This window comes from Microcebus murinus, chromosome 16 (genome assembly GCF_040939455.1).
Source record: "Microcebus murinus isolate Inina chromosome 16, M.murinus_Inina_mat1.0, whole genome shotgun sequence".
NCBI classification, from domain to species: Eukaryota; Metazoa; Chordata; class Mammalia; order Primates; family Cheirogaleidae; genus Microcebus; species Microcebus murinus.
In genome coordinates this window covers 42,109,132-42,135,260 of record NC_134119.1, presented here as the reverse complement: position 1 = coordinate 42,135,260, position 26,129 = coordinate 42,109,132, and the positions used below count along the sequence as shown (strand labels likewise).

General features: G+C 46.3%; 1 protein-coding gene across 1 annotated transcript in view; it reads right to left on the bottom strand.

Moving 5' to 3' along the window:
- SLC24A3 (solute carrier family 24 member 3) overlaps positions 1-26,129 on the bottom strand; it is a 467,208-nt gene that overhangs the window by 372,821 nt on the left and 68,258 nt on the right. The window lies entirely within an intron of this gene.

The following is a 26,129-nucleotide window of genomic DNA, read 5'->3' as shown; positions in this document are numbered from 1 at the left end:
TCAATGTCTCAGATTCTTAGTTCAGTCTCAAAATTTGACTCGCTAAGTCAACTAAGAAAGACCTACCAGGAAAGGCAAGTTCAGACCTCAGAGCGAGATGTGGGCCACGGGCCCAGAGCAGAGCTGGATTCCAGACGAGCTTAGGTCCCCATTCTGTGCCACTCAAGTGCAGAGCCTGGAGCCAACATGGCAGGAACCAGCTACCTCACTGCTCTTCCTCAGAAGGCTGTGGCTTCATTCCTCCCTTGGGGTAAAGGGCAGCATCTGAAATACCTTGTTTCATTTTATCTCCCTCCCTCAGTAGGAAGGGGTCATTTTAAAAGGCCACAAGAGAAGGAGAAATCCATGAATATACTAGAGAACATTTCTGTTTGCCCTCATGTTGTCAGTCCCAACACTGCTAGTTGTACAAAGCTCGATAAATAGGGGAATGGGAGCAACAGAGTGAGCAGGTGTGTCAGCCTCCAGGACAGGGGAACCGAGTGGCCAGGTTGTGCCAGCATCACCACTGCCCACCAATACCCACCCTGCTGCCACGTGAAGCACAGCTGGCCCGTGGAGCAGCTCTGGGCTTGGAGCAACCTCACAAGCACATGGCAACACCCTCGTTTCATTCAAGTGCTGAAACAAAACTCACAAGGCCAAGGCCCTTCTCCCTCACACCTGGCAACGTAAAGTCTGGGCAAAAGGTGTGCAGAAAACAAGACAAAACAAAACACATCAGGGGCAGCAGTTTAGCAAGAACCAAAATAAAGTGTAAAATGCATCTCACTGGTGTTTTCATAATCTATATATGTACTTGCAAATGAACAGAAAGAGGTCATGAAGAATCGCGCCCTCTCGGCTTCCCTGTTCACAATGATTAGTTATCCTTGGGTAGTGCAACTGGAGAAGAAGAAGGATTTTAAGTTTTTACTCAGTATAGCTCAGTATTGTCTGGATTTTATGTATTCTTAAATGACTCTTTGAATAAAAAAAATCAAAGATATAAATGTAGAAGCTCTATATACTTAAACTGTTCTAAATGTAAAAATCACTGGAGATTTGAACAGTCCCCTGGGATGTCTTCCCCTGCACCTGTCCACACCTTGGGTGACCTGCCACTAACATCTGGAACACCTGTAAGACCTTTCTTTATAAGTGAGAATGAAGCTCTTCACTAAAGGGAAAATGGAGCCCTGTGTTTTACACTCCTAAAAAGCTCATCTAATACCATGATCTAACTGAGAGACATCCATTGCCACTTAAAAATAATGTTGTCACCTTAATACATTACTCCAATGCCATTTGGGTTCACATGGCGATGGCCCATCCCAACAGCGAGCTACCCTTGAATTTACTGTTCTTACACTATAGGCTCACTTCCATTTGACATTCCAGTGTTTGAAACATGAACTAGAACAAGAGCAGGAAATGGGTGCAAAATGACTCATTACTCATGACAGATGAGAAAGAGAGACATGTAGAAAAGAACTGCTCGTGCTACAGACAGAACACGGGCAGCTCTGTTCTTAGATGGGCCAAGGATTACATCAGGCAACTGTAGGTATATTCCTTCTATGTAATACTTCTGAAAATATTGGCTTCTAATGAGCACAGGAAGCAAGCACTGCAAAATGAGTTCTCTGCTGACCAGAGGTGACAGAATGGAGTTGCACACTGTTGTTGCTAATGTACAATGGCTGACCTCATTTCGTGGCCTCCACCTCCTCAAACAAGTACCCCTGTCCTCCCAGGTGTGATCTAATATAATCGTTTTCCTTTGAAACATTTGCGGACTCCAACGCTGCCTCTCCTGGAAACCTCTCTTTAGCCCGCGCTTTACCATCCACCCTGACCCTCCTCTGGGCCCCAGCCGGGCCCAGTGTGCACACCTTTAGTAGAACATTTACCACTCTGAGGAGAAGTAGCTGGATTTCTCCCACTGCCACCTTCAGTGTGTCATTCCTGAGAGCTGTATGTCCCTTCTGTCTCCAAGCCTTTCCACGACCAGGAGATGCCTGGACCAGCACAAAAGTGCAGGGAGTCTTGGTCTGCTGAGTGAATCCAACTGTAGAGTTAGTGCCTCATCCTCACCCTGATTTCCTACGTATGGCCCTGGCATGATCGACTGCATGGTGAGAACCCATCAGTGGACCCTGCTGGCCAAAAGGTGCTGACTGCAGGCCAGGGCTTCTCTCGTAGCCCCAAGCCTTTGTGCATGGGGTTTAGGTTCATGCCCAAATTCCTCGAAATCTGAACTGAAGTCTGTACGTACATGTGAGCAATCAAAACTGAAGCTCCAGCAGCCCAAAACTGTGCTTCTGGAAGGAAGGGAGGAAGGAAGGAAGGAAGGAAGGAAGGAAGGAAGGAAGGAAGGAAGGAAGGAAGGAAGGGAGGGAGGGAGGGAGGGAGGGAGGGAGGGAGGGAGGGAGGGAGGGAGGGAGGGAGGGAGGGAGGGAGGGAGGGAAAGGGAAGGGAAGGAGGAAGGAAAGGGAAGGAGGAAGGGAGGGAGGAAGTAGATTAGTTTGACTACATACAGAGAAAGAAAAATAAAAGAAAAGCTTTCAGAGAGACTCCAGGAAAGCAAATAAATACAATTTTGAATGAGCTCACAAAAAGCATTTTCCCACATTTAAAGTACCCCGGCTGTCCTTGGAGCTTGTTTTTGACCTTTCCCCAGAAAAGCTGAATGTGGCTAAAGAAACAGGTAGTGCAGGAAGAGGAGAGCATGTCCATACACAACATCTGGAAAGTATGACTCCAAAGTGAGGTTATGTAACTGAAAGCTGAACACAGCATCGGGCTCTGTTTGCGCTCTTGCTGCCCCGAACAATTGCAACAAAGACAACGGCTGTCTTCAGTAAGGCTTCATGGGCTGCAGACATCCACAAGGAAGAACGGTCACCTTGTGGATGGGGAGGAGCAGTAAGCTTCCTCCCCAGGTAGCCACCGGACAGTCCTGGAGCAACCCTGACCTTCCAGAGAACTGGCTGGGTCTAGAAAGGAGACAGTTCTCACAAAATTCCTGCCCTGAAACTTCCCCTTCTCATTTCTCAAGCTCTCATGCACAGCCTTATTGATTTTTATTTCACACACTAGGTTTAACAAAGGAAGAGAGAATTAATGTTTACTGACCACACACTAGCTCAGCACTTCTCAAAATCTACTGTGCACACGATCACCTGGGAACTTTTGATATTCACATTCAGACTCAGTGGGTCCAGGTGAGGCTGACCTTCTGTGTGGCCGACAAGCTCCCAGCCATGCCAGTGCCAAGACCGCACTCCAAGTAGCAAAGGTTTGGAATATGGTGGAAAGATGTTAGAAGAGGTGGTGTGAAAGCGAGGGTCCAGCTGGTCAAGAAACTGAAAAATCGGTGATTAGATGCCACGACACCCAGATAAGGCAGCCAGGAGTGGAACCAGCTCCAGTACAAAAAAAATCAGCCGGACACCATCTCCCAGGGCTGCTCCGATGTCGAGGCTGGCTCTGCTCAGGTGCTCAGATCCACTGAACTGTCCTCACTGTGCAGGGTCAGGACTCGGCTGGGTTGGGTGCTGGTAACAGAGAGAACATGATGCTCTGCCACCTGGACCCAGCCTGATGACCGAGAATCAGTCCCGGGTCATGCATGCAGGGAGGCCCAGACTGGAGGCCCAGCTCTCCTAGGGGGCAGAGGGAGTCCCTTGTCTTCACATCCCATAAGTGATTCTATGTCTGCATGTGTATGGCTAAGAAACAAACAATAAAGGGCTTTCTCAAATTAACCCACCTACAAAGAGGAGGATCCAGAAAAGAGTTCCAACTCCCCTTTTGGATGCCACTTCTCATGAGGCTCAGGACCCTGCACCCTGTCAAGAAGCCAAAAGCCTTGACTAGGTGAAGATGGCACGTTGTTTTCTCTCCCAAAGAGAGAGAAGGGAAGAAGTCCTAGGAGAGTGCTTTCCATGGAACCACCTGAGAGCTCATTAATATGCAGATTCTAATTCAGGAGGTCTGGGTGGGGCGTGGGAGTCTACATTTCCAGGTTCCCAAGAGATATGATGCCACTGGGCTGATCTCTGGACCTCGCTGAATAGCAGAAGGGAGAGAATGGGCTAGCCACCTGGTTAGGCCCTTAATATACATCAGTTAATTCAATGTACTAGTAATGCCACCAGGTCACTAGTAATGACACATCCTCCCCGACACATGGGGAAGCCCATAATCAGCAAACTTAGGAAACCCGATCGCGTTCTGCTGCGAGAGAGACAATGGGAGGGTCTGGATTTCAAGTCGGGTCTGCCTAACACCAGAGCTTATGTTCTTTCCACAGGATCTGCTGTCAGGATGGAACTTTAGAAGACCAGAGGGTGTGAAAATTTTGAAGGCAGGTTAGGAAGTAGTAGGTGTGACAGTGGATTCAGTGGCAACAGAAAAGGAGGCCCCAGTCTGTATCACAAGATGTTACAATAACATGAGCCGTCAACAAACCATGGCTTCAATGTACCCGGAGAAAGTCCAATCCACATTCAGTGCACCCTGCCTACTCAACAGGCAAGAATGTATAGAATTTACATTAGAAAGATAACGATCAAATGCCTACCACTTTTTTAAATGGCCTGGCATTTGAAATGTTTTATTTACTTCATTCAGCCACATTCAACAAGCCTCTGTTGAGTTCCTAGATGTGTGAGAAACTGCACTATCTGCAGCAGCCACTTAGGCAGAGAGGATGTCTCGATCATGCCAGATAAATAAGGTACTTAAGTCATAATACAGGCTCCTTAACAATGAAATAAACCCCCTCCTGCAAACTCATTTAGTTTCTCTCCATCCTGAGTTGCAAATGACACGGCTAATTTCAGACACCTTAATAAAAAATAGCTCAATAAAGGTTTTGCAGAATGCATTGAGCATAAAATCTACCCCGATAAACCCTGAGACAGGTGCAAAGCACACAGACAGGGAGCTTGGCATGGTTCAGCTCTCCGACTCCTGCTTTCAGAACACACACCACAGATGTCACCTGCCCCCAGCTAGTGGCCTGGGGACTGCAAGGATAGACTCACCAGTTTAACCGCTGGACTCTCCAAACAAAATATGCAAAAAAAGTAAATGTGCCTTTAGTCTGCTGCAATTTCAAAATGAAGCCACTCTCCGTTTTAGTAAGTGCTTTCTTTTTGCAAGGGCAATTTCAGCAATCTGTACAGCTGTAGACTTGAAGAAACTAAAAGTCCAGAAGTTGGTAACATCAAGGTTGGCCAATATACCTCTAAGCATTTCTTTATGAGTCCATTAGGAAACCTTATAGCACACTAAAGTAAAATATGGGTAATATGATACATCCTCAAGTTAAACAGCGGCCGGGCTGAAGGGAAAAGACTCACCTGGTGCAGCCTCCTCCATCCATTTCCTAAGGGCCCTCTTCCTGCCGAGGGGACCTCTGTGTCGTGTGTCCTTGTACATATTAGGCCAAGTATGACAAATGAAGCTAACATTTCACTTTCAAAACTTCTCTGTTTCCATTAAGATCAGGGACCAGAAAAACCGCAAATATTCCTGTGCTGAGTTAGGTTAAGTAACTACATAGACGGCAATGAGTTCCGAGGCTTATGGAGCACTTACGCCGCACACCTAAAGTTTTCCTTCGTTGCCCAGAGTGAGATGTTTCAGAGTATCACAGCCTGGTTTTGTAAGTAGTTGGAGGTGTGTATCTTTGATAAAGACCACAAATTGCAACATAATTCTCAACCACCTGAATGGGCATTTCCCCAAGTATATTTTGCAGAATCCTAGATTCCTAGGAGGTTAACAGTAATTATCGGAAAGGGTTCCATTATCCAATGGGTCTGGAAAATAGGGAGGGGCTTAAACAGATTCAAACAAACAGGTTTCTTCCTGCGGTTCTCAGAGGCTTTGAGATGAAAGAGTATTAGGTCTCTCCAAGGATATGATGCCTGTGTTTCCTAAGAGCAGTAGACCATGAAGGCTCCTTCCCCCAGTTCTGTTTTCCAAGTTGGGCCAGATAGTTGCTCAACAGAACACATTTTTAGTGTGCACCGTGTGGCAGCTGCTTTTCAGTCACCTTATCCCACCTCTGCAGACCACTACCGAGGCTGGGGTCTCACGTCCTACAAAGACAGGCAGTAAGCTGTCCAGTCATTCGTTCACCAAATAGTTAACTGGAGCTGACTTGTGCCAAGGCCTGGCCCAGGCACTGTGGAAACAGCAGGAAGCATGCTAGACAAATACCCTGCCCTCAGGGAGTTTTCCTACTGAAAACATTCCTATGCAAAGGGCTTTAGGAACAAGACAATTTTTTTTAAGTTCTGTCTTTTCATCTACTTGAAGACAGATTTTATGTCTCCTCTTAAAAAATAAAATCATTCAATTTTAGAGCTAGTAAGAGCTTCTAGTCTAACAGTGCATTTCATATATGAAAAACCTGGAGTTCAAAGGGGGGTGACCATTGATTGAGCATTTATCATATATCCAGTACTATAATTATTGGGGTTGATTACAAAACCCAGGAATGTAGTTCATATCCCCATTTTAAGATAGAGGACAGACGTTCCCATCTAATTGATTAATGGAAAGGCTACGGCCAAAATCTAGGCTACGGAATCCAAGTTCAATGCTATTTCTATACCAAACTGCCCTTTAAATCCTTCCCCACGATTGACCCAGAAGCCCTAGCCCATCCCACCCAAAATTCTCCCCGGGGTAGAGAACAGCCAGAGCCTGAGGAAGGCTCAGAAGACCTCAAGTCCTGCGTTGGAAGATCCAGATCCCACTTAAAGGAAAGATCGGTGAAAGGTCAGTGAAGGGTCAACCTCCATTGCTACATATGCTATGCAGTGTCGCAGGAGATAACCCCAGTTTTTAACCCCACAAGCCATCCTAGTGTAGACATCCTTGGTGTAGACAGCCACGCAAGGCCAAGAATGGGGTCCAAGAGAAAGCAGCACCCCGCCCCACATCAGAGCCTGCCATCCACTCTCTGCGGACACATCCCTTACCCTCCTTGGTGGGTCAGGTGCCTTGATGACAAATAATCTGGCTCGCCGGGGATTCGTGAATGCTAAAGAGGCATTTAGAGAGGCGAGAAACTGGAAGAGGATTCCATAAACGGCTTTCAGAATTACACAGAAAACAACCATCCTCCCACATTTATTTGCTCATGAAAGAAGTAGTGCTAGGGACTTCCTAAGAGAAAGGAGAAAGCTAAGGAGGCTGAGTAACAGAACGCCACGGAAATGAACCCTGGGAAAAAAATAAATCAGTGCACAGAAAGAAAGGTGACGTGCAAGAGCCACGAACCCTGAGGGGCCCGCGTAGGACCATCCTTCCCCACGGAGAGCTGCCAACACCCACACAGGCCTTCTGTGAGCACATACTCCAAGCAGCCGACAGGAAGAGTTAAATTTAGAAGCACAACTGTCACTTTGCATTCAAGAAGGAAAGGAAAAAATAACTCACCGGGTCTTAAAATTCAGGCAGGGCCAAAATATCCTGGCCCACGTTTTTGGGGTGTAGATTATTTAAGGAGACAGGCACTGAGGATGCCCAGGAACATGCTTTTCATCACCATGCCCTCTCTTTCACAGCCCCGTGCTCTCTGCAAACACTCCGATTTGGTTGGCAATCAGCATTTTCCCATAGGCTCTTTTTGCCCCTGTAAAATGTTGGCTTTTCGTTAATTTTCATATTCACATCCTTCGAAGAAGAGAAAAAAAGCACAGGAGTAGATGGCACCGGACCTTACTGTGTCCTTGTCTACTTGATGGCTTTCCTCACCCAGGGAGTCGGGGTTCACCTGGGGAGTCAGGGGTCACCCAGGGAGTCGGGGGTCACCCAGGGAGTCAGGGGTCACCCAGGGAGTCGGGGGTCACCTGGACCATTCAGGAAATCAGATCATAGAGAATAGGGGAAGAAAAACAGCCGGAAGGCTCTTAAGGAATTAATGAGATTTTTGTCCGCTTTGTCACAGACTGTCTGTGGCAGCAGGTGGGTAGGCACAGGCCCTCTTGTCCTCCCTGCAGTGTCCTTGAAGATGAAGACCCTAAGAAACACGAACCCTGTAGAACTAGGGAACAAAATTCCCATAGCTGCCGCCGACTGCGCCCCTCACTCGGTTCCGGTCCTGGCTTTATGCTCTTCACGCAGGCCTTTAATTAAATAATGAGCCTAACAACAGCTAACGATTGCCGTGCACTAATGATGCAACTGGCATTTCGAGGATGAGCGCGTCCTCCTTCCAACAACCTTACGTGCATGAGGCGGATCCAAGGTGGATGGGGCTGGAGCTGTATAATTCAAAGGACTCCCTTTATGAAAAAGCCTATGAAATTGTGACAAGGAAATGCGATAGAAGGTCTTGGAAGGGGCCCTACAGCGAGTCAGGAGCTCCTAGGCTCATGCTTCCAGGTAAATCTGTTCTGACAATGAGGCATCAACATCCTCTGCTTTGAAAACTGGGGAAACTCACACTCTCAAAAGTTGGGCCAATTGCCCCTGGGCCTCCTAATAGCAAGTAACAGAGCCAGCTAGCTTACAGATCGGTGCGCCATCCCAACCCTCGAAAACAGAAATAAAAGGTCTTTATTGTAACAGAAACTAGACCATCTTTTGGTGAATTTGTGAAAGTCAGTTGTTACTCAAAGCGCTCAATTTTAAAAAGAAACGAGGAAAGCAATGATCAGTGTCTTTTTTGTTAAATGATTTAAAAACCTGCTCTACGGGGATATTATATTCCGTTGAAATGAAAAAAAGGCTGTTAACCCACAACAGAAAACGGCCCCCACCTCCAGGGGGCTTGTAGCTTCGGATCCTCTGGGCTGGGAGAGACTGTCACCCACGGCCTCATGCTTTTGTGAAATGCATGCTGGCCGCCAGGTGGTGGTAACCCTTACCTGCCCGTTGCCCAGGAAGGTGTGGGTGAGTGGTCAGCGGCCACCAGGAACGGTGACTTGGTGAAAATGCCGTTCACACTGAACAGTGACAACACAGATCAGAGACATGAAGACAAGACGTAGCATCAGGGACAACCCTCCTATCCCGCCTGAGCCTTGAGACAAGGGATGGTGGCCTCCTGTCACATAGAACATTTACACTCTCTTCTAAAAATGGTCATTTGCCGGCCTGAAGCTTTTAGAAGATAGAGCACTTCAACATTTCCTTCAACCCGCCTCCTTTCCTGAAGGGAGACAACTATGGTATGGTGAGAAAGACCCCTGGCCTGCCAAGAAAGGTGTGTGTCCTGATTCTACAACCTATTAAAACTGCAACACCTTAGATGGGTCTTTTAACTACTGGCTCTAAGTTTCCTTGCTTGAAAACTTAGAGTGATGATAATATTAATTATCCACAGCAGGGAACCAAAAACAACCCACACATCCCATATTTATTATTGGGGAAAGGACGAATAAATGTCAGTAATACATTTATTACAGTGGAATACTAGACAGCAGATAAACAAACTGGAGTGTACACACAGATCTCAAAAATATTTGAGTGAAATGAAGACTGCAGAGTATTACTATAGTAAAATAACATTTATGCAAATTTGAAGATATACCAAAAGTTATTTATTGCTTGTGCATATATACACAAGTAAAAAATATTAAACATAGGTCAAAACACCCCCAAATAAAGGTGAAGTTTGCTTCTGCAGGTGGAAGACCTGACAAGGCAAATAAAAAGGATGTTAACTTGATGTGCAATGTTTGATTTCCTATAAATGGAAAAAGATGAGAAGCAGATAGGAAAAATGTTAACATTTATTCATTCTGAGAGTAAATACACTTGTGTTTATTATGTTTCCCTTATATTTTTCTGTATTAACTTTTTGTTTCAAAATAAAACGTAAAAAAAAAATTGTCACAGCAAATTCACAAGGATTCATTCATTCATTCAATCATTCATTCAACAAAGATTTAACATCAATAAGTATTTTAGACGTAGCATGCTCCAGGTCCTATCTGAATCCTGGGATTCACCACTGAGCAAAACAGCCCTGAGTCTTGCCCACACAGTGACCCTCACATACAGGGCAAAAACCATTACTTCTGGAAATAAAGCATCTGCTCGAGATTCTTCCCTGAAGTTCAGCTTAGGGAGGGGCGAGGCGCTGGGAAGGAGTAATGCTACCTGACCGGGTTTTAACTCCTGCTCTGCCCCGCCCATTCTGCGTTGCTCCTGGCATGCGTGACTCATGGGCACGTTACCAGAATGAAAGAGATTCTGCAGGTAGAGCACTGAGCCCAGCCCTGGCTCGAATGAGGCTCTCGACAAATGCCGGGTTCCTTTGCCTTGTCCTTGGGAAGACCCTATAGATTTACACGTCCTTGAATGCTGGGTTTGCATCTGCAACAATTATATCCAAAACCTGAGCATGGATTGAATGAGGCTCAATTTCTTCACGTGTTGCTCAAACACAATAACAGCCGGCTGATTTTTTTTAAGAGCTGAAGAGATCAGCATTTGGCCCGGAAGGTAACCAGGGCGGTGGTAGTAGTGAGAGGATCTTCAAGCCATGTCACATAAGGGGGCAGCTGAAAAACTGAAGAGAGGGAAACCTGGACAAGGAGGAATTTAATAGCTGACCTTAGAGGTATATCATCTGGAAAAGAAATGAGATTTATTTTTCAGAACTCAAGAAGACTAAAAAGTGAAATTAGTTTGGTTCACCACAAGGATGACAATTTTAATAATCCCAGTTGCCCATGGAATAAAAGGCCTCTAAAAGGAGGTCGGGAGTGAGCTCCCCATCACTGAGGCTATGCAAGGACGTGACGGAAGATCTTTGTTTGATTATGCTACAAAGACATCCGGGCATTATATGGGCTGCTGGGCCACATGCTTTTTTAAAGTCTCAGAGTTTCGAGAGTTTGTGACTCTAACTCACGGTCTCAGAGGCGATGAGACAGCTGCACAGTTGTGCTGCTCCCACGTGACGTGGGGATTACTTACTAATTCCTTAATAGTGGTTCCCATTTTTGCAGCACCTTTGCAGATTTCCAAAGTTCTCTTACATGCATTTTCATGTTTCTCCCCAAGAGTGAGCAAAGAAATGGCAGATCCATTCCCGGGCTGAAGAGGGAGACGTACAGGGGAGGAAGTAAGAGAAAAGATTCCTGGTTGGGCACACAGGGACCTGCCCTCCTCAGGACCAAAGCACTAGAAGGGACACTGGAGCCACACTGCCATGTACCCTGCAACTGACCACTTCCTGGGGCCAGAGGCTTGGCTGTGGGGGCCCCGGCCCAAAAGCAAGTTAGGTACGAAGTTCAGCAAAGGGCCCAGGGCATGAGCACAACAGAGAGAGCCGTTTCCCACAGCTGTCACCACCGCAGTGATCTCATCTGGCGGGAGAAAGATGGCAGCTACTGCCCCCATGGCTCACAGCCAGACACCAAACAGACCCTCAATCCCCACCCTCCTAAGGGTGAAATAGCTGGAAACCTCCTGCCTGCCCCTAGGTCACGGAACTTGGCAGCAAGCCAGAGACTCTGGCAATCAGAGAGAGACGCCCCTCCTCTTCTTTTCTCCCCAGACACTGATTTCCTGGGAAGCAAGAAGTCACTGCGCCAGATGAAGGAAGTGAGTGAAGGACAGTAGAGATCCTTTATGGGCCCCAGAGGTTCTTTGGCAGTCTGACAATGAGCGTATATGTGTATCAGTCACCATGGCTGCATAACAAACAACCCAAATTGGCAGTACAAAATAGCAGCAATTATTTATTGTTATTACCCTTCTTCATTCTGGAGGTGACTGGGCTCAGGTAGTTCTCACTCAAGATCTCTCATTCAGTTGCACTCAGGTGAGGGCTGGGGCTGGGGTTATCCAGGAGGTGTATTCACTTGCACATCGAGTTGTTGACCTTGGCTACCAGCTAGGACCTCAACTAGGGCTGCCGACTGGAGCATGACGCCTGGGCTTCCTCCCAGTATGGCAGCCAGGTTTCCAAGAGGGATCATCCCACAAGAGAGAGCTGTATTGCCTTTTATGATGTGGTTTTGAAAGGCACATAACTTCTGCTACATTCTATCTACCAGATAGAATATTAGTCACAAAGGCCAGCCATTTTCAAGGGGAAGACAATGACAGTCATTTCCCATTGAGAGAAATATCCAAGCACTTGTGGGCATATTTTAAAAGACCACAGGTACAATGCTTCCTCTAGAAATTTCACTCCGTCACCATTGCAGGACCTACACATCACTTTCCAGCATGTGACTTTGTCCCACTGTGCCAGGCTTTGGGCTGAAGAGCATCACCAAGTTGGATGTGTCCCACACCTGGGGGCTCTGGAAATGCAAAATCATGGAGGACCAGAATGCCAGGGCTACAGGATTCCTAGCTTTAAACACACCAAGTCACTTTGAAAAATTATTTTGTGTGACATATGGCATCCATTTCACATAAAGTAGAGCCCGGTGAGGGATTAACAGTTGCCTGAAGACACAGATACATTTGCCTTTGACTCTGGAGCTGGAAAAGCCAGTGTCTGCCCCTAAAATAATAACACACATGCCAAAGCCTGCAGGACAGGCTGCACTTGTGTGGTGACACCTCATCTCCCAGCTCTTATCCAGGGCTCAAATGGAGTCTTCTCGCTGAGTTCACATATGTTCCAGACCCCAGGCCCCAGCAACACTTCTAGAAATAACCCTTTTACTTTAGTTGATTGCAACATAAAAAGATCTTCCCTGGGTACGGGAACCCTTGTGAGCAAGCCTCTATTTTGTTGCAGAAGGAACTCAAGCAGGATTTTCTTACTGGTTTCCTTTTCTCAATTTTGACCTGGTTTGAGCTTCGCTGGGGTCCCTAGAAGTCCGGAGCATGGATGGAGGCAGTAAAAGATGAATGAGGAAGGAAGGAATGTTTTCCAGGAAAGCACCTCACTCTCATAGACCCAGGCCTGAAGGTGCCATTGGCTTGGCAGACTCAGCTGAGCCATGGCTTGCGGTAGGCTGGTACAGCGAGCCACCAGCATTTGTAAAAACACACATTATGAGGCAGTGAAAAATAATGGGGTGAGTCTGAGTGCCTGTGCTTAGCAAGATGAACACACATAAACACGGAGGAAAAGAAGTCACGTGGTCTTCTGGGTCAGGCTGAGATTTGCAACCTATCCACCAGCATTGAAACAACTTGGTTGTGGAAAATAGGAGTTTTGCAACGGCTGTTGGTGCCAACTCACCCCTCCTCACCCTCAGCTCTTTGGTGCACAGTGACCCAACTTCCAACCTCCATCCAGCCCCTGTATGCCTTTTCCGGAGGGCTGTCTCTGGTCACAGGCACTGCTTTACCTGTTCCAGGGGCAGGTAGGATATGGGAGGGCATTGACACCCATTGGAGTAGCCCCCAAACCAGGACTAACAGGAGTAGGTGTGTTTACCCAGCTCCCTCCTTCTTGGTGGGAGAACTCCAAGGTGTGTGTTCTACACTGTATTATGGGTTCTCCGGGGAGACTAAGCTTAGCTGCCCACAGTGGTAACTGAGGATGGCACACCACGTACTGACTACCTTGTGTCTCCTTCCCAGTCTCACTTCCCCACCCTCTACTGGTGTTTCCAGAATCAACTCCTAAATAAACAACACACACTCACGTCCTTGTCTGAGCATCTGCTTCTGGGGGAACCAAATCTTAACCAAGGGTTAAGATGAGCACAGTAACATATTAATGATCACCAAGGGTGTGCTGCTGTTGTTCACATCATTTATACATCTCAGTTACCTACTCAAAGTCAACTGCTGTGTCAGGAACTGGCAAATAAAAAAGGATTACAAAGAACCAAATGAGGACTCGTACCAACAAAGGGTTCTGCTGGGACAGAGGTTTTTTTGGAAGATAAGGATCTTACCCTTTCCAAAGACCCTACCACATGCAGAGGGCCTGGTTTTCTTACCTAACCAGCCGTCTATTTCCCAATAAAGGTGCTGAAAGCAAGAATGGGTTTTTCTCTCTCTGACGCTGCGTTTGTAAGGAGGAGGCTCCTGCCTGCTGGCAGCAGTTCCCACAGCGGAACAACATGGCTGTGTACCCAACAGATCAGACCATTTCCTCCAAATTCTCAACTTCTCTCCTCTCACCTCTTGTTATAGCTGAATGTGCAGCGTTACACCCTTGAAAGACATGACCGGTTATAAGGCCTTCAGGACAAGGGACACTTCATCCCTCCTGCCTTCCTCCCTTCCCATAAGATTTCTGAGTCCAGTTCATGGTTCTACTTTGGAGGGAAGTGAGAGTGGGTATTAGGGATAACTGGCCCTCGTTAGGTTACCTTCCCTGGTCAACCAAAGCTCTAAGTGTCCAGGCATCACAAAAGTCTCTTTGAAAGTTGACCTAAAATAGATATCCGAGAAAAGTGACCAAATTCTACAAGGCATTTCCTAGAGAGAAATACACCCAACAAATCAACCTTTACCCAGAAAGTTTCCCATAGGGTATGTTTCATCTGTATGTATACATGTGTATCTATGTGTGTGTATGTATAGTCAAGAAAGCGATTACACACAAAAACATGGATGAATCTCAAAAACAGTGTGCTAAGAAGACCTCCATCAAAAATCACATATTGTAGGATTCATGCACATAAATCCTGGAATCCCTAGAATAGGCACAAACTAATCTATAGTGATAGAAATCATAAGAGGGGTTGTGTGGGGTGTGCCAGGCTGGGGACTCCTGAAAGGAGGCATGAGAGAACTTCCTGGGATGATGGAATGTCCTAAACCTTGATAGTGGTTAGGTGTACAGGTTTATTCATACATCAGAAAGCACTGATGATACATTTAAAACTTAAGCACTTCACGGTATAGAAATGTAACCCAAAATGAAAAAGCATAAGCAAATAATAAACTTTAATAACATACAGGAGCTAATGACATGTGTGAGAGGGACTTTTTTGATTTCTACAAAATACTCTGATGTCTACTAAGATGCGATGGATTGAAGGATGAATACAGGGCTGGATAGGTCAATAAACACGTGATAAAGCCAGTATAATAAAATGTAAATTACAGAAGCTAGGCGCTGGGTCTATAGGGTTCACTGCAAAATTCTATTTTTCTGTATGTTTGCAAATGTTCATAATAAAATGCTGAAGCAAAAAAAAAAAAAAAAAGTAATCCTAGCACTCTGGGAGGCCGAGGTGCCCAGATTGCTCTAGGTCAGGAGTTTGAAACCAGCCTGAGCAAGAGCGAGACCCTGTCTCTACTATAAAGAGAAAGGAATTCATTGGCCAACTAATATATATAGAAAAAAATTAGCCAGGCATGGTGGCGCATGCTTGTAGTCCCAGCTGCTTGGGAGGCTGAGGCAGTAGGATCACTTGAGCCCAGGAGTCTGAGGTTGCTGTGAGCTAGGCTGACGCCATGGCACTCACTCTAGCCTGGGCAACAAAGCAAGACTTTGTCTCAAAAAAAAAAAAAAAAAAAAAAAGTACAGTTGGGTTCTGCATCTATGGATTCAACCAACTGTGGATCCAAAATATCTAGAAAACAAAATTCCACAAAATTTAAAAAAAAAAAAAAAAAAAAAACTTGAATTTGCCACATGCCGAGGACTGCAGTAAATAAAATGATGTGTAGGCACTGTGTTAGGTACTGTAAGTAACCTTGCGATGATTTAAATCTGCGGGGTCATGCGTGCAGGTTAAATGCAAACCCTGAGCCATTTTACAACAGAGCTTGAGTGTGTACATGTATTCTGGTGTGTGTGTAGGGGGAGGTTGTCCTGGAACCAATCCCTCGAGCATACCAAGGGACAGACAACTGGACCTAACGGCAACATTCTTGAGACAGAATGGGGAGAGAGAGGATGCAAAATTTTAAATAAACAGCACATGAAATTGTGGTACTGATAGGCCGATAATTCTAGATTTATAATGGTAACGACTGAGGGATTCTGTCCTCCTGGGAACCAGTAAGCAGAGCCACCAAGCCCCAAGTAACGTGCCCTGGGCACCCTTAAAGGAAACATCCTTTCCTGACCCAGACACACAAAATGATTCAGCAAAAGGACCAATGTCCTACAGCACAAAGCCAGGGTTGGTGGGTACAAACGGCTGCCAGATGGGGAGGAACAGCTGTGTTAAACTTTCATTCCTTTAAATCCAGTATTAAATAATTCACTTTCATAAATCGGCCCAGTGTTTGTGGTTAAAATGGATCGGGCAGTGAGGAAACTCTGTGTTTCTGGAATATGGAAGGACAGTGGTTTCTTAGCCCGTTGTCCCAAGGGCAGGTCCTACCTCAACGAGGACGCTACGGTCTGCATGTTTGCGTTCCCCCAAAGTTCACATGTTACAATCCTAACCCCTGAGGTATGAAGAAGTGTGACCTTTGGGTAAGTGATTGAGAATGGGATCGATGTCCCCATACAGGAGACCCCAGAGAACTCCCTCATCCCTTTCCCGCTGTGAGGCGTGAGAGAAAAAGCGCCATCTAAGAACCAGGAAACCCTTGCAAGACGCTGACTCCTCCGGAACTGTGAGAACCACATTTCTGCTGTCTGCAAGACATGCAGTCTGTGATATTTTGTTTTAGCAGCCCGGGTGGACTAAGACGATCCGGTCAGAGTCAAGTGCAGAGCGAGCCCTCCTCTCTCCCACCCTCTCATGCCCCTCAGTCCATCTCCTGCGTCCATGGTGACCCATCCTGCCCCCCAACCCGCACGTGCCGGTCTGGAGACCAACGCCCCCATCACCGGGGATTTTCTACGGATTTGCCCAGGGCAAATCAGCAAGATTTCAGCATACATGGAATTCCCGTTCCCAGGAAAAGCTCCACGAGGAGGCTTCCTTTGATACTGACAGGCTGTTCGCGTGCTGGGCTCCTCTGCTGTGACAGCCAAGACTATTTTTGCTTTCCACCTGGGTTTTTATAGTATTAGTACCTGTCAGATTCGTTTTACTCACCTCCTAGCACAGAAAACTCCCATGCTCTAAAAAGCAGAGAAAAGAATCAACGGCATGAATAATAATCACAGTCTCCCAAGTGTGACGAACTGAGACCCTCGGGCCCCACCCAGAGTGGGTGCCGGGAAATGGGCTCCCACTAGCAGCTGGGCTTTGGCTGTGTGCTGACACTTTGTTCCACTGCCTCTTTCTGTGTGTCCCTTGAATTGTCCCCACTTCCCAGGGGTGGAAACCAAGGCTCAGGAGGTTACATGGCTGACCCAGGACCGCACAGCCCAAACTCTGCCCAGGAGTCCTTGACAACTACCGACCACGAGCACTCCTTGTCTGCAGGCTTCCGCGTAACCCCAGGCGGTGCTCGTGCTCTGAGTGTGCATTTGGCGACTGAGGTGACAGAAGCTAAAATGAGTCCAGCCTACTCCCTGGGCCCTGTCCCCTGCTCCCTGCAGAACGGCCTGAGCCAGAGGTCTGCAGCTTGTTGCCTTTCTCTTCTAGGCCAGTGTCCCTGCCCCCAGCAGTGTGGATACCCGCAAAGCCCTGAGGTCTGGCTGCAGGCTGAGGGCGGCGGAGCCCAGCCTGCACTCCTGGCACAAAGGCCCTGACAGGGATGGATAATAAGCCACTGGGCTGAGCCCAGATCCATTTTGTTCTGAGTCGGATTCTAAAAAAGGCTGCTAATCTTTAATTCAGTGATTTTATTGTTCTATTATAGACATTTCAGCCAAATGAAATGGGATTAACACTATCAGGAACCTCAGAAGCACCCGTATGATAACCCAGGCACGCACTTATTTCAACTCACTCTCTGAGGTGCAATGTGAGCTCTGCCCAGGCCCAGGTGGGGCTATCCCAGGGCACACAAACTGTTGGGGCGGCTGTCACCCCACTAGCCACCTGCAGCCCATGTTTGGAGCCGCTTTGCAAAGCACAGCCGGTGGGGTAGCTCAGAGCCCCCAACTCCTGCAGCCCTTAGCCGGACTGCCCCTTGTTTCCTGGAGCCTGTTGAGAAATGGGTTGGGCCTGAAGACCCTGAGATGAGCCTCTGGGGAGAGAGGCTGGGCCTCCCTGGGGCTCATCCTGCCCTGCCCTGAAGCCCCGGAGTCCCCCCAGGCCTGGGAGTGTCACAGCAAGGTCAGAGGGTGGCTGGAAGGGAGAAGGGCTCAGTGCCCCGCGGCCCTGTCTTCATCCCACAGGCACTTCAGCCCTGCTCGTGGCCAGCCCAGCTTCTTAGTGGGTGGAAGAGGCGAGCTCCAAGGCTGCAAAGACCCAGATGGCCAGATTAGGTCCACGGGCGGGAAGAGGCAGGAACATTCCTCCCCAACTTTAACAGACAGGGATTTTAAAACACAGCTAGGCTGACATGCCATCCTGTGTTCCTCAGGGGAAGAAAGCTTAGAAAGAAAACCTACGGCCCCCGAGATGGAGTAGAGTAAGGAATGTTCCTAGGGCTCAAGAGGAGTGATGAATGAATGAGGAACCCGCAGCAAGAGAGATGTGGTGTCTCAGATTCGGCCAATGCGCTGCTTTTGTCTGCTTGTTAGCCGGCTGGCTAATGGTCCCCGCTCACTGGCAGGCCCAGCCACCCTCCCCGCAGCTGGCTTTACAGAGACAGCCAGTGCACAAGGCGAGTCTCAGGCTGCAGGGCTCACCTGGTGTCTTTGTCCACTCAGGCTGTCAGAACAGAACAGCACAGCCTGGGTGGCTCATAAACAACAGAGATGAATTTCTCGCAGTTCTGGAGGTCGGGAAGTCCAAGATCAAGGTGCTGGCAGACTCAGGTGTCTGCTGAGGGTGAGCGTCCTGGATCACAGATGGCGTCTTCTCGCCATGTCCTGACACAGTGGAAGGGCTGAGGAGCCACTCTCAGGCCTCTTTTACAAGGGCATGAATCCCATGCCTGAGGGTTCTACCCTCATGACCTAATCACCCCACAAAGGCCTCCTTTCGTAATACCTACACCTTGGGGGCGAAAATTTCCACGGTCAACAGGCCCAGTTTGGCCAAAGGTTCTTGTTGAGCCTCGGCTCAGAAGAAGAAAAGGGTTTGGAAGCCACTGGAATCCACTAGAAGCAATAATCCCTGAGTTTGTCTTCGAATGTATGACTGAATTCTCAATTCTTTAACTCAACTGGTCTTGGTCTCACACTAACTAATTTACCAACTGAGCATCATAGCACAGTTGTTCCTGACCTTGAGGTATTTGTTCCAAGGGCCAAATGTGTTCCGATGAGCTAATCAATGTGAAAATGCTGGGCAGAGTCTAAAGTGCTTTGCCAACAGGCCCACTAAACCTCTGCATTTATCATCCTCTACCTGTGTTTCAGGAAGATTCCAGGCATCGCTCACTGGATTAAGCTGCCTGGGCCGCCTTCAGAGAACTGGGTTTAAAAGAATGCCTCAACAAAAACATCCTCAAAGGATATCAAAGCTGGAAGAAATGAATCGTGTCTGTCCCTTTCCTCTCACTGCCTGAGACTTTTAAACTCTTCAATAGTATGAAGTAGAAAATCCTCTACTCCCTCCTTTATCCTGTTGATCATCATAGTGGCCTTTCAAGCCAGAAAAATCCATTAATCAAAAGCCTCCTAGTTAATACCTCTGTATGTCTTCTTCACACAGCCCAATTTTTATGTTGTGTCATTGCTGAACTACACTAAATAATGTATTCATCCTTAAAACAATCTGAATAATCCCACAATATTCTAATATGCCTGAGAGTGGTAAAGTGACTGCCATCAGTCCACCCTCCACTGTCCTTCTGGTAACAACGATAAAACATAGCTACAATGTACTCAGCATACACTATGGGCACATACTAAGCCCTGCTGCTTTACAAAGCTTACTTCACTGAATGGTTACCACAACTCTGTGAAGAAGTCATCTTAATTTGCATTTGATACAGGGTGGAAATGACGTTCAAAGAGTTTAGGAAACTCACCTGGCATCACACAGGTTGAATTGGGATTTAAGATTTACCCCAGAACTCAAGCTCTTTCCACGTGATTGATTGCCCATGACTTCATCTACACAAAAACACTCATTACATTCCCCAGGGTTCTTGTATTTCCAAAAAAAGAGATGCAATTTTCAAATAGGCACAACTGGGACAACTTCTACCTCACTAGTGAAATTCCCACAGTGAAAAGAAAATCAGATTGTGTCACCATGATCAAGCAAGAATTGCAAAGATTAAGCCAAGAGCTAAAAGCCAGGCTTGGAAGACACAAATTTGGATTTTGGTTTTTCCATGGAGGGAGTATTTGCTTTTGTAATAAGATAAGCATAAAAGAAAGTTGGGAAATTTGGTTTTTTTTTTTCAAAAAGAAATAAATTTGGGGGAAGTTAATGTAGCAAGGACTAGCTAGCTGTTCACCAAAGCTATTTTCTCTTCTTTCCACATTTTGCTAATCTATTAATACACATGCCGGTCTCCCTTGAAGTTAGAAGCTGTCATGGGACTGAGCTCTGGCCAGTACAATGTGAGCAGAAGTGAGCATCTCACCCATAAAACCCTGCTACCTGCCCACAATCCTCCACACCCATTCCCCTTAATGCAAAGAAACACAGAGACCTTGGAAGCCAAGGTGAGTATGGGAAAGCCTCCAGATGGAAGGATCCAGAGTCCTTAGACCACTTCTTGCAACAAGGCCAACCACAGAGTAGAACTTTACATGAGAAAGAAGTAAATTTCTCTTGTGCTAAATGCCCGAATCTGGACAACTTATCTGTTACAGAAGCTTCTAATACCCTATCTAACTAATTCAGTAAAGCATGTGATACAAATCAAAAAGGAGGTCATATTAGTTCCTGATTTGTTCCACTTAAAAATGTCAACAGCTATTATCTGAATCATGATGACAACTAGAACTGCAGAGAGAAGTCAGTGAAAGTTATGTGAGCTAGTAAAATAACATATGCATGGATCTTAAGACTTTAAATTTAATTCTTTCCTGAGTTCAAACCGAGCAATAACCATACTGAGGTGACTACAATTTGTCATTCCTAATTTTTTGAAAAATATTTGGTTAAATAAAATACATTATCAAAATTAATTTCACCTGCTTTATTCTTTTGTAATGTAGCTACTAGAAATTCTAAAGTTACACTTGTAGCACAAATTATGTTTCTACTGGATAGTGCTACTCTAGATTGTGTGAACATCAGATTTTCTACTCAATTATTAATATGTATCAATTACTATGTGGGAGTTTTGTGGTCCTACTTCGCTTCTGACAAGCCCTATCACCTTGAGCAGGTTGTTCATCCCGTCTGGATCTTGTTTTTTTCATGTAAAACATGAGAAAGTTGGCCCTTTCATGCTTTGTGGATTGATCATGCCCACCCCTGTGATTTTAAAACCAGCCAACCCCAATGTAATGGTTTAAACCCCAGAATAGTGAGATCCCCTTTATTCACAGCCAGTGCCCTGAACTCGGCTTGCTGATCTACATCTGGGCTCCAGTTCTTGTATATGGGCCACACTCACCCCTGGAACCTACCCTCATATTGCGTCTCATATGGACTTCCGGCTTCCTTCCTCTATTGCAATTCATATTTAACTCCTAGATTACCTGGTTTCTGGCCATTCCAGGAAACACCTGATCTGGTAAACACTCCTGGTACATTCCCTTAGGGCCAGTGCCCTGCTAGCCTCACCTTGGTCTTGCAACACAGGACAAATGTCCTTACCTGCAGACATCTTAAGCCCAACCTAAGCCTGGAAGTCAGAGTGAGATGATCCTTTACTGGAAGAAAATCTAGCAACCCCCCACAGTGAAGCCCATACCAAAGGCCATCGTTTTAAATATTTTCCTTCTTCCAAAGTTTATTTAAAAGAGGCACTCTGAGGAAAAGCTCATTTCTTTAAAATACCAAAGAACTGAAAACCCAAAGATAATAGATTTTTCTGCAGACAGACTACGAAGTGCATAAATAAAATTCTGCAAAGCATACAAATAAATATTACAAAAAATTCTTTTCTGCTACAGTTGTCCACCACTCCAATATTACATTTAGCTAACTTAATTTTCTGTGGATCAAATTTATTCAAAGTTAAATTTCTCTTAATAGGTCATCTGAGTAAACAATTTGAAGTGTTATTTGCCCCCCCCAAAAAAAAATGTTTCCAGGCTTCAGATTAAATCAGCAGTGTCAAGCTAAGAAAACAACCTTAAAAATTCTCAGAGAGCTGGAACAACTGCAAAAAAACTTGGAGCCCAGAGGTCAGTCTTGTTCCTACAGTTTTGGAGGTTAAAAATATATATATATCATAAATTTCCACCGAAATTAGGTCTTTGAGGGGCAGAGGAAGAATGCCATTTTTAAAACTGCAAAATGTAAAAAGCAATATATCCTTAAAATAGCAGCTGTCACAGGAAGAGTATGTCACTCAGCTGCTGCCACACCAGTCACTGGCAGCACTGCCATTTTATAATGGGCACCCTAGGCTTCCCCTGGCCCACAAACTGGTTGTTCTGTGCTCCTGGTTTTCAGAGAGAGGGAGAGGGAGGGACAGGGAGGAAGAAGGTAGAAGGAGAAGAAGAAGAGTTAAGGTATGACATGGAATTTTGCAAGCACAAAGCATTTATTAATGGAAGTTAAGGTATTTGTGCAATGGGGCAGAAGTTTTCGTGAATTTCTATTCTTGAAATTTCTTGCAATTATCCAATTTGTGCAATGGAAGGGGTAAATTTAACTGAAGGTCTATTTCATAGGTGAGGAAATGGGCATCTGAGAGGCAAAGCAGCCGCATGTCGCCAGCAGGGAATAAAACCAAAATAGAAGTAATTCCAGCTCCAGTGCCTGAATCCTCAGCCTTACTCCAGTGGCATCTAAAGCCAGGGGCTCCAACAGCACAGTCTGCAGTCTGAGAAGCCCTGTGACATCACGAGTGGGACTGGGTGTATTTTACGACAAGCACCCAATTAACTCCTGCCTGTGACCTTGCCACCAGTACTCTCATGACCAGGGCACACACTGCACCCCAAATGTTCAAGTCCCTGTGTGATCACCCTCCCAAGCCCAGAGGGAACCCTGATCTGCCATCTCTGTTAATCGCACTGCTGCTGCTGACGTCATCGCAAATAGGAAGGGAATGAGCCCAGAAACCACAGGTCCCTATATTTAAGACTTTGGAGAGCAGGCACCACTATATTCCATGAGCACAAGTAATATCCATTGCGTACAGGACCTCTTAAGGGAAACTGAGCAATGTCCTGGAGTGAACCTGCCCTTGACTCCCTGCAGCTCAGTCCCTTTCCCCAACAAATTAGAGGCTGACACATGAATGCTATTAAAATTGTGCATCTAAATCAGAATCTTATGAGTACTTCGGCTTGCAACTTTTTCTCTTAAAATATTCCTTGAGTCCCAACTGAGAAGCAGCCTTCCACAGCATTCTGGTAAGAGCGCCAGGTGACCAGGGCCCATGCTGTCTGTGGCAATGCTTTACTCACTGTGTCGCTAGAAACAGACAGTTGGGCAGAGGTAGTGGCACTCATTACCACACCTGGGATCTTCAAAGCTTGCCTGTGTGAGAACACGGCACTGCTGACTGCTCAGACCTGGGCCACCTGCGGGCACGGCCTGGTGACAGAACCAGACAAGCCGTATCTGCCTGCTCTCATGGGGAGTGGCTGCAGAATGTCGCTCTAGGAATCTTGCACCATGCCCTGCCCTTAACGGGGAGATGGGCACTCCCCAGAAGACAGCGGGAAATTCATGACCTCACTCCTGTGTAGAGCTACAGACACGGGCCACGAAGCTGTCCGTACTTTATTATTTCATCACCAATTCTCACAGCAGTCAGGAAAGCCCAGAATGAGTATCTCAACTTCACAGAGAAGCACGTAGAGTCTTAGGGAACCTGACTATGGCCAAAGCCTACAGCTTCTAAGCTGGAATTCAAACTCAAGTGAGCATGGAGCCAAGACCCAGGTTAGAGACAGGGCTGTCGGATTTGCATAACCATTCTACATCCTTGAAATGTTTGCAAGCAGGCTGCAAAGACAGGAGATATATCCAAAGACAACTGAAGGTTCTAGACCAGGCTGTAAAATAGACCTCTCTGTGACAATGCAAATTCCCTGTGGTCCGTGCTATTCAATTATGGTAACCACCAGCTACATGTGTCTGTTGGGTATTTGACATGAGGCTGGTGCAACTGAGAATCAGTATTTTTAATTTTATTTCATTTGAATGCATTTGAGTTTAAATCGCCACTGAATGCCCATACTGGACAGTGCAGTTGGAGAGATTTTATACTAACAGCATTCGGAAAAGAGAACGGCCACTGCAGTCTGGGGTGGTCCCAGCAGTCTTTATGGAGGGGGAAGGTTCTGAGCCAGCCCTTGACGTATTAGGATTTGAACCAGACTCTTCCTGATTCAGGCGTGATCATCTTCCCTACAGCATTTGGTTCTGAATCAAGGGCCCCAGAAATCAAGCCCAGTCATCTTAGACTACAGAGGAGGAAATCAAGAATGTCCCTCCTGGCCCCATATTCTCTGTGGGCTTGCTCTACGCAGCATGACCGAGCTCTCTTTTGTTTCCTCCCACCTTCCTCCTGAAGGTTCTTCTTTCTTCTCCTCCCTTTTTCTGTGCCCTCCCTGCCAACACCAGCAAGTCCTGGTTTTGTGCTCTTTTTTCTCAACTTGGACATTTTCTTTTCTACCTATGAGGCTGAGTCATTTCCTCTCTTGCAGTGGCTTTTAATGCACTTTATTAAAAGTGCATTAAAACACCTGTCACTCTGAGAAAGGCATTTCCTAGTACAGTGAGCAATGCCACTCACAGGGAGGCCGCCCACCTTCCTCCCCAAACACAGCCCCGGCAACAGGGAACAAAAGCCCTGCCTCCCTGCAAGCCCCGTGTGTGGCCAAACCCGACACTCACAGCTGGTCACCATATCATGCCTGACTCCATTCCTTCCCAGACCACAGGCGACAAGTGGGCTCTCTGATACTGTATTTCCTTTCTCCTAATATCTCAATCATTATCATTATCATCCTATTAGTAGGAGAAAGATGTTGAAAACTATTTGTCTGCAAGACCAGGGCAGCAAATAGGGTGCTTAGCAGAGAGCCTGCACCTGTCATCACTCTGAGGCCAGGCCTTGGGAAACCTCCCTTGGGCTAAGCCCCTCAGTGGGGCCACTCAAACCCTTTACGGCTATTTTTATTTCTACCTCATGTAGAAATAAAACGGGCTTCACTGACGTTCAAGAATGTTCCTTGTGAGCATTTAGTAACAGCCACAGTAACCCCTGAATTCTCCAGCTTGAGGAACATAGATTATGTAGGGCTTGGATTTTGTTTTGTTTTGTTTTGTTTTGTTGTTTTGTTTTTGGTATGGGGGAGTAGACAACCTATTTTTAATTCTTTCCAGCTTTGCTTTGAGCTGACTGTTAAGATTCTCAGCATGGTGGGGAAGAGCACTTCTGCCCACCTTCCCAAAAAAGAATAGACACACAACTCCCTAAAACACCTGCTGTCCTCAAAGGTCTTTGGGCTGCAATAAAGACTGTTTATGTCCTTCCACGATGACACTAAAAACAAGATAGGCCTTTGATTGTGGAATCAGCGTGTTGTTGAGCGTTCTTTGAAAGGGCCACACGCGAGGCCTGAGTCCCCAACAGGCAAGTGGGGACGGCCCCAGAGAGCTGAGAAGTGCAAGTCATGGTGACAACACAAGGCCACGGATCTACTGTGAGCTAAGAATGATTTTTTAAATTTCAAAGCATTGTAAAAAAGCATCTTTTAAGAATATACTACAGACACTATATATGGCCTCCAAAGCCTAAGAAATGACTGGCCCTTTCCAGAACAAGTTTGCTGAACCCTGGTCTAAACTATGAGGGACCTCATTCACCCAGAGGGGTACTTGTCATTTCCCTGAGGCTTGGTGAGCTGGGTTCTGACAATCCCTAGCTCCTGTTGACGCCTTTGTGTTTGTTTTCTTTAGCAGTCCCATAATATTAGAGGTAAAATGTTCCATATACCTTTCTGATGAAAGACACAATAGATATCAAATATAACAACTGATAAAAGAAAACTCATTTCTTCCAAAAGATCAACATCATGGGTGAGGATCTGGCCCAACGCCGGTGTCCTCACTGTAACAGAAATGAGGCTCCTGATTGAAAACCATGCAGAGGAGCCCAGGGATCCAAGCAAAGGTGGCCACAGAAGGACCTCACCCTCTGTACCCCTGACTCAGGTTCTCACTTGCTAGCACCAGCCT